This window comes from Oncorhynchus gorbuscha, linkage group LG21 (assembly GCF_021184085.1).
Source record: "Oncorhynchus gorbuscha isolate QuinsamMale2020 ecotype Even-year linkage group LG21, OgorEven_v1.0, whole genome shotgun sequence".
In the NCBI taxonomy this organism is placed as follows: domain Eukaryota; kingdom Metazoa; phylum Chordata; class Actinopteri; order Salmoniformes; family Salmonidae; genus Oncorhynchus; species Oncorhynchus gorbuscha.
Window position 1 is genome coordinate 13,042,181 of NC_060193.1, and position 9,983 is coordinate 13,052,163.

The 9,983-nt window shown below is 42.4% G+C and overlaps 1 protein-coding gene across 1 annotated transcript in view; it reads left to right on the forward strand.

The window, feature by feature from the left end:
- The window catches only part of mblac1 (metallo-beta-lactamase domain containing 1), a 1,313-nt gene extending 1,282 nt beyond the window's left edge, over positions 1-31 (forward strand). The window contains exon 2 of the mRNA XM_046318642.1: positions 1-31. This exon is cut by the window's left edge and continues 461 nt beyond it. The gene's annotated coding sequence lies outside the window, so the exon portion shown is untranslated.
- Positions 32-9,983: the final 9,952 nt, after the last annotated feature.

The window sequence follows — 9,983 nt, forward strand, 5'->3', positions numbered from 1 at the left end:
TAAAAAATATATATCTCATCAATCTACGCGCAATACCCCAAAATGACATCACGATACCCCATAATGACAAAGCAAAAAAAGGTTTTTAGACATTTTAGCAAATTGTTTGTAGAGCTCTGTGACAGGATTGTGTCGAGGCACAAATCTGGGGAAGGGTACAAAAACATTTCTGCTGCATTAAAGGTCCGCAAGAACACAGTGGCCTCCGTCATTCTTAAATGGAAGAAGTTTGGTACCACCAAGACTTCCTAGAGGTGGCCGCCTGGCCAAACTGAGCAATCTGGGGAGAAGGGCCTTGGTCAGGGTGGTGACCAAGAACCCAATTTTCACTCTGACAGAGCTCCAGTTCCTCTGTGTAGATGAGAGAACCTTCCAGAAGGACCACCATCTCCGCAGCACTCCACCAATCAGGGAATTATGGTAGAGTGGCCAGACAGAAACCACTCCTCAGTAAAAGTCACATGACAGCCCGCTTGGAATTTGCCCAAAGGCACCTAAATGACTCTCAGACCATGTGAAACAAGATTCTCTGGTCTGATGAAACCAAGATTTACCTCTTTGCCCTGAATGCCAAATATCATGTCTGGATGAAACCTGGCACCATTCCTACGGTGAAGCATGGTGGAGGCAGCATCATGCTGTGGGGATGTATTTCAGGCACTGGGAGAGTAGTCAGGATTGAGGGAAAGATGAACAGAGCAAAGTGCATAGAGATCCTTGATGAAAACCTGCTCCAGACCCCTCAGGACCTCAGACTGGGGCGATGGTTCACCTTCCAATAGGACAACGACCCTAAACACACAGCCAAGACAATGCAGGACATGTCTCTGAATGTTCTTGAGTGGCCGAGCCAGAGCCTGGACTTGAACCTGAGTAAAGGGTCTGAATACTTACAGTACAAATCAGAAGTTTGGACACACCTACTAATTCAAGGGTTTTTCTTTATTTTTTACAATTTTTACATTTTAGAATAATAGTGAAGACATCAAAACTATGAAATAACACATGGAATCATGAAGTAACCAAAAAACTGTTAAACAAATCCAAATATGTTTTATATTTCAGATTCTTCGAAGTAGCCACCCTTTGGCTTGATGACAGCTTTGCACACTCTTGGGATTCTCTCAACTAGCTTCATGAGGTAGTCACCTGGATGGCATTTCAATTAATAAGTGTGCCTTGTTAAAATTTCATTTGTAGAATTTCTTTCCTTAAAACCTTTTGTGACTAGGGGGCAGTATTTTCATTTTTGGGAGAATTTTGTTTTCCCCGTAGTAAACGGGATACTTTGTCAGGAAAAGATGCTAGAATATGCATATAATTGACAGCTTAGGATAGAAAACACTCTAAAGTTTCCAAAACTGTAAAAATAGTGTCTGTGAGTATAACAGAACTGATGTTGCAGGCGAAAGCCTGAGAAAAATCTAATCCGGAAGTGCCTCATGTTTTGAAAGCGCTGTGTTCCAATGTGTCCCTATTGAGCAGTGAATGGACTATCAACCAGATTACTCTTTCTCCGTATTCCCGAAGGTGTCTACAGCATTGTGACGTAGTTTTACTCATTTATGTTAAAGAATACCCTTAGGCGGCTACATTGCGCAAGTGGTCACCTGATGCTACCAGAGAGATTCTCTCGTAAAATACAGAGGCAGCCATTACTCCAATCGGTCCTACTGAAAAACTAATTGTCCCGATGGATATATTATCAAATAGATATTTGAAAAACACCTTGAGGATTGAGTATAAACAACGTTTGCCATGTTTCTGTCGATATTATGGAGCTAATTTGGAATATCTTTCGGCGTTTTCGTGACTGCAATTTCTGTACGATTTCTCAGCCAAACGCAAAGATCAAACGGAGCTATATCACCTACAAAAATAATATTTTGGGAAAAAAGGAACATTTGCTATCTAACTGGGAGTCTCGTGAGTGAAAACATCCGAAGCTCATCAAAGGTAAAGATTTAATTTGATTGCTTTTCTGATTTCCGTGACCAAGTTACCTGCTGCTAGCTGGACAAAATGTTATGCTAGGCTATAGATAAACTTACACAAATGCTTGTCTAGCTTTGGCTGTAAAGCATATTGTGAAAATCTGAGATGACAGGGTGATTAACAAAAGGCTAAGCTGTGTCTCAATATATTTCACTTGTGATTTTCATGAATAGGAATATTTTCTAGGAATATTTATGTCTGTTGCTTTATGCTAATTAGTGTCAGTCAATGATTACGCTCCCTCATGCGGGATGGGGAGTCACTAGAGTTAAATACTTAACCTAAGTCTACTATAATTAAAACTTATTCTTGCTAACTTTATAACCTTATTCAACAACAAAATATAATAATACCATTATATCAATTTCACAGCCTTGTTGTGTTACTCTTCTCACAAAAATATAATTTGCATACAACAACAGCTAAGGGAAAATAAAATTTAGCTAGGTTACTAAACATTACTTAAGCCAAAATAGTAATCAGTATTACAAATTACCTTCAATTCATTATCCCAATGGCTTTCCCATGAGGCTGATCAAACCACAATGGAAAGTCGTGATAGAGGTCATAGGTCATACAAACCCTTCAAAGAAGTGTTTCTTACTATATTAGACAAATTAAAGAAAAAACGTCTAACATTTTCTACATGTTGTATCCCAGGTTCCCAGAACATTCCATTATCAAAATAATTAACTTTTTAAATTAGAACTCAGAAAATAAAACTTCTAAAATGTCATGTGTGTGCGTGCCCCTTTAAGATATTGTGGCACTAAGACAAATGGAAATCTCACCAAACCTAAAGGAAATAGAACACACCAATCCAAACATAGTATTTTAAAAATATCAACAAATGGTTATACACTTTTTGTTGTGTGTGGGTATTTGCAAACCCTAGGTTAAAAACAAACAAAACATTTCCAGGCTTTTTCAATTTGGTTGTTTTTATGCCTCTATCTCACGCCCTCTCCCCAAGATTATATCGCCAGGAAACATTCCAAGGAGAGAGAGAACAACTGATGCCCCTGAGATAAATGTCTATGTATCAGTGGAAGAGCTCCAGGTGGTATCCAATTTTAAGTACCACGGCAGCATATTCTTCCTCACATTTATCTTGACCAATGCTTTATAAGAATTTAATCCAGTCCATTCTAAGTCAATTTTTAGTATGTTTAGAATTTAACCCCAAACTAATGAATACAGATTACGGACCTTATCTTGCAGCTGAGAATTCAATGTAGGTTGGATCTCGTCACCATTTCTGTCGTGTACCAGTTCGCCACCGGCCTGTAAAGAACCCTCAGAATGGGGCCAAGTCAACCCGTGTACGGTTTTCGGCACTCCCATAGGACAACAGAAACAGGTATTGAGATCCGGCTCGAAGGACCAAGTTTTCACGAGAATTTTCAATACTATAGCTTTGACCAATTCCCCTTAGGTTGTAAAGCTAGGGTTAATAAGAATTATGCAAAGACTCAGATTCTGCAAAAGGTTTGGTGTAGATTATTCATGAGAGCTCTCCAAAGTCAACCAAAATTTGAAGTCTTTATAACCCCCTCTACACACACACACACACACACACACACACACACACACACACACACACACACACACACACACACACACACACACACACACACACACACACACACACACACACACACACACACACACACACACACACACACACACACACACACACACACACACACACACACACACAGGTTTATCACTTTTCTACCAGCCTTGGAAGTTTCTCGCCGTTCTCTCATCTCCTCCCTAGATTAGAGAGGCCTTGGAAGTGATAAACAACAGGCCCTCCTGTTGTCAGCTTTTTCAGAGTTATCATGTGTAGTCTACAAGCCTCTGTTTTCTCCCTCTTACATACACACACATACATTATTAGAATTATAGTATTATATGTTTCAGGGTAGAATTCTTTAGTCATTACGTTAAACCGTCACCTCCCTTTACTACTATTACTACTTTTACTACTGTCATGACGTTGCACTCTTTGGGTACAGCAAGCCCCATCCCCCTCTCCCTGTCTCCTACACACAGGCTGCTGTGGTTAGAGAGAGATCGTAAATTCCTGGAGGAGATTATCTCCTCATGGCCACAGTATAGAGACAGAGTGAATTATCTTCCACCTCACAGAACTTGAGGTCCGAACAACATTTATGTTCTGGAGAAGGTATAAAAGTTCGGTGTAGAATCCAGCTACTAACTGGTCTGTTTGGTACAATTTTGTGACACTCATGGGAGACAATACGGTCACATTACCATAATGCTTTTTATATAAAAGCCTCAGATATGAGGTTTACATCTAATTGTTGTATATGATGAATGAGTGAAGATGATACTGTTTGTAAAATTGTGTAATGTGATTTAGCGGGATCATTTTTGTCAACATCTGCTGAATTGCAGAGCGCCAAATTCAAATTAAATTACTAAAAATATATAATATTCATGAAATCACAAGTGCAATTTTTCAAAACACAGTTTAGCTTGTTGTTAATCCACCTGGTGTGTCAGATTTCAAAAAAGTTGTACAGCTAAAGCAAACCAAGCGTTTATGTAAGGACATCTCTCTCAGCAGACAAAACATTACAAACAGCTAGCAGCAAAGTAGATTGGTCACGAAAGTCAGAAAAGCAATAAAATGAATCGCTTACCTTTGATGATCATCGGATGTTTGCACTCACGAGACTCCCAGTTACACAATAAATGTTCCTTGTGTTCCATAAAGATTTTTTTATATCCAAAATACCTCCATTTGGTTGGCGCGTTTTGTTCAGAAATCCACAGGCTCGAGCGTTCACGACGGGGCAGACGAAAATTCCAAATAGTATCCGTAAAGTTCATAGAAACATGTCATACGTTTTTTATAATCAATCCTCAGGTTGTTTTTACAATAAATAATCGATAATATTTCAACCGGACCATATCTTTTTCAATAGGAGAGAGAGAGAAAATGTCTGCTCCAAGCTGTTGCGCATGCAAAACTCTGCTGGCACCCAGCCACCCACTGACGCGATGTGATCGTTCTCGCTCATTTTTCAGAATAAAAGGCTGAAACTATGTCTGAAGACTGTTCACACCATGTGGAAGCCATAGAGAAAGGAATCTGGTTGATATCCTTTTAAATGGAGGGAAGGCATGCAATGAAACAGTGAGCTTTCAAAATAAGAGGCACTTCCTAGTTGGATTTTCCTCAGGTTTTCACCTACAATATCAGTTCTGTTATACTCACAGACAATATTTTGATAGATTTGGAAACTTTAGAGTGTTTTCTATCCTAATCTGACAGTTATATGCATATTCCAGCTTCTGGGCCTAAGAAATAGGCAGTTTAATTTGGGTACGTTTTTCATCCAAACATCAAAATACTGCCCCCTACACTCAACAGGTTAATGAAGGAAACTCCAATTCCCTTTTGAGTTGAACTAAGTCTGAGGACCGCCCATGAGCCCAGTTCGGACCTGGCGTCATAAGAGAGCCTTTTTCTGCTCTCCCGAATAAAACCCCCACTTTGAGAATTTCTCAACAGACCATGTTTCCCTCAATTACGAGAGGACAAAGGTTGCAGACCAGCTTACCTTGATAATGAGAGGGCCAAGGTTTGAGTAGATGGCTGAATCTTTTAACCATACCACGTGATTAAACTCTTAGACTATCGATACCGACTGAATAAGAACAAGTCTTTGATATTAATTACTAGTCTGCAGCTAGGAATTCGGTATCATTGAACGCGAAGACCGACAACCGCTGAAACATCTATCCATAACAACATGAATGAATGTCACTCTGAACTATCCATTCTAACCACGACAGAGAGGGCGGACAAACTGTCCAATAGAAACAAACTTTTCAACAGAGACCCCGATGACACACTGAGCATAAATATATATATTGATTGCAATTGTTCCCGAATGAGTGAGCGTTCATGTGCAAAGGATTAGTATTTCAATTGTTAGAATTATCAACTGTGTCTTATCTCATTCGACCCCCACTTCCCTTTTGTACACCAAACCGCGATGCCAGTTTATCCCACTTGGGAAACTCCGTTGTCATTTCCTTGTAACTATCTACTGTTTGTTTATGCATTTCTGTGAATTACTTAGTTAGTAAATAAATTATTTAAGACAATTGATGTATGGATGACTCATAGTGAAAACTGGGTTCGTTCAGATAACCAAGAATTTACAACGTTTGGTATGAGACTAACTTGAGGTAAATAATAATTCATTAATTTGAAGACTAATTGATCAGATACAAAAATATCTGAAGAGTTATATTAGGAAAATTATAATTTTGTAATCTGAATATTTTCCTTGGTGCCCCGACTTCCTAGTAAATTACATTTGCCTGATTAGTTAATTACAGAGAATCTTTGATTTAAAAAACTAAGTCTTCAGTTAATGATAGTAAAGACACGACACTATTATTACTACTTTTACTATTACTACTATTACTATTGTTATTATTACTATTATTACTAGTATTAGTACTACTACTACTTTTACTACTGGTATTACTACTATTACTATTACGACTTTTACTATTACTACGATTACTTCTGCTATTACTACTTTTACATATATTACTACTTTTACTACTATTACTTTTACTACTATTACTACTGTCACGTTCTTTCAAAATCGAACCCAGAAGCAGACCAGGACAAGGAGAGTAGGAAGGTGAGTATTTATTTACAAGTTAATGTGAATGGAGTAAATAGGTGGACCCAATGGGGTAGCGGAATCCTCCGACGACCAGGCGGGAATGGGGTAAATGATCCGGGTGAGTAATGTTCATGGCTAACGATCCGGCAGGGAATGGATGTCAGGTCAGAGCTTTTGAAGGGGAGAGGTGATGATCAGGACAGGTGTGCAGATTACTGATGGGATACAGGTGCGGGTGAACATCGATCTCCCAACAAGCTAATTCGCCCGGCAACCAGACAGGGTGCGTTCCAGGACACCGGAAACACACTCCAGGACAGAAACACAGGCAAACACAGACTCAGGAAGCGGGATTCGTGACAACTACTACTATTACTACTTTTACTACTATTACTACTACTACTACTTTTACTACTACTACTATTACTACTATTACTACTACTTTTGCGACTATTACTACTATTACTGCTATTACTACTACTTTTACTACTACTATTACTACTATTACTATTACTACGTTTACTGCTATTACTACTAGCTAGACAAGTCGTTGTATTTTAAGTCTTAAAATCAAAGCTAAGATGTTTTTTGGTTGGAATTGCAGTATGTATTTAGTTTGAGAATTTAGACATGAGCTAGAAACTTTGACAGACTGGTTTCGCTTCGTCTCGTGGCTATAAACACACACAGCCATGATACAAATGTCACAACACCTGGCCTCATGTACTTTCGGTTAATTCAAGTTGGGTCATCAAGTTATTAATAAATATACCTTGTGTCCTATCTGCCATCACCTTTACTGTCCCACATGCATTACCTAACCAAACCACACCCAGTCTCTAGTGCCAATTTCATAGAGCTGGAGTATCTACCTGTACAAAGATCACTGCACCACATCAACAACGACCTTCAACAAAGATAATAGGGTGCTATTTGGGTAGCAGTACTGGTCAAAAGTAGTGCACCATAAAGCGAATAGGGTGCTATTTGGCTTTACATCCATAAACAGTGTTTTCCTGTGTTGCGAAGACGAGAGGGTGGTTTAAACACTGCTGTTTAAACCACGTGCAGTGTTTTCCTTTTTATTTTTCAAGAGTTCACCGAGAACTACAGCACCTGCAAAAAAAAAGTACCTGGATGTGCATTTGTTCTTCAGCTTCTGGTGACTAACGTAAATGTGCAGATATGTCAGGTGTTTAAAAGTGGCCATAAAGAGTGACTGTCTGTTACCATGGTACAATGTTATTACATATTGTGGTGACCTTAACTAATTGATGTCACCAGGCAGGCCAAAACAGGCAAACATTTCAGACAGCCTTTCAAAATAGCTCTTACACTAGGGCATTACCATCACTTTCACATCTTCACAGTATTATTCCAACATCATAGTGTAGAAATATACACTCAGTGGCCATTTTATTAGGTACACCCATCTAGCACTGGGACCCCTGTTTGCCTCCAGAACAGCCTGAATTATTTGGGGTGTGGAAGGCAGGATAGGATGAGTCCATGGACGAATGCTGCTAACGCCAAATCCTGACTCAGTATGACGCAGCAGGAACCAGGATTTGCCAGACCAGCAATGTTTTTCCACTCTTTAATGGTCTAGTGTTGATGATCTGGAGCCGCTTTTTCTTGTTTTTAGCTGATAGGAGTGGAGCCCGATGTGGTCCACAGGAGGTTGGTGGCACCTTAATTGGGGAGGACGGGCTTGTGGTAATGGCTGAAGCGGAAAAGTGGAACGGTATCAAATGCATGGTTTCCATGTTTCACAATCTCTGGCGGCGAAGAGACTGAACCCTCGCCAGGCAAGGTGGGCTACGTTCTTTACCCGTTTTGTTTTCACCCTATCCTACAGACCAGGTTCCCAGAACGCTAAGGCAGACGCACTATCCTGGATATATGACACAGAGGAGCGGTCCATGGATCACACTCCCCTACTTCCGGCCTCTTGCCTGGTGGCACCGGTGGTGTGGGAGCTGGACTTGGACATTGAGCGGGCGTCGCGTGCAGAGCCCACTCCTCCCCAGTGTCCAGCTGGGCGCCTGTATGTTCCGTCTGCTGTCCGCGACCGTTTGATCTATTGGGCCCACACGTCACACTCCACTGGTCACCCTGGTATCGGTCTGATGGTGCGTTGCCTTAGTGGGAAGTACTGGTGGCCCACCTTGGCCAAGGATGTGAGGGATTATGTTTCCTCCTGCTTGGTGTGTGCCCAGTGCAAGGCTCCCAGGCACCTGCCCAGAGGGAAATTACAACCCCTTCCCGTTCCACAACGGCCATGGTTGCACCTGTCGGTGACGGATCTTCCTCCCTCACAGGGCAACACCACGATACTGGTTGTTGTGGAACGGTTTTCTAAGTCCTGCCGTCTCCTCCCTTTGCCCGGTCTCCCTACGGCCCTATAGACTGCGGAGGCCCTGTTCACTTCCGGCACTACGGGTGCCTGAGGACATAGTCTCTGATCGAGGTCCCCAGTTCATGTCCAGGGTCTGGAGAGTGTTCATGGAACATCTGGGGGTCTCGGTCAGCCTCAACTCAGGTTTTCACCCCGAGAGTAACTGGCAGGTGGAGAGAGTAAACCAGGATGTGGGTAGGTTTCTGCGGTCATATTGTCAGGACCGGCCGGGGGAGTGGGCGGCGTTCATCCCCTGGGCAGAGATGGCCCAAAACTCACTCCGCCACTCCTCCACTAACCTTTCCACTAACCTAACCTCTCCTTTCCAGTGCATACTGGGGTATCAGCTGGTTCTGGCATCGTGGCATCAGAGCCAGATCGAAGCTCCTGCGGTGGACGAATGGTTCAATCGCTCGGAGGAGACCTGGGACGCCGCCCATGTGTACCTACAATGGGCTATGAGGTGGCAAAGAGAGGGCGCTGACCGCCACCACAGCGAGGCCCCGGTGTTCGCACCGGGGGGACCGGGTCTGGCTCTCAACCCGAAACCTGCCCCTCTGCCTGCCCTGCCAGAAGCTGGGTCCGCGGTTTGTGGGGCCATTTAAAGTCCTGAGGCGACTGATCGAGGTATGCTACAGGTTACAGCTTCCCCCAGATTATCGTATTCATCCCTCGTTCCATGTCTCTCTCCTCAGGCCGGTGGTGGCTGGTCCACTCCATTAATCTGAGTTGCGGGAGGTTCCCCCGCCCCCTCTGGACATCGAGGGGGCCCCGGCGCATGCTGTTCGAGCTATCCTGGACTCGAGGCGTTGGGCAAGGGGCCTTCAGTACCTCATGGAGTGGGAGGGGTACGGTTTGGAGGAGAGATGCTGGGTGCCGGTGGAGGACGTCCTGAACCCTTTGTTGCT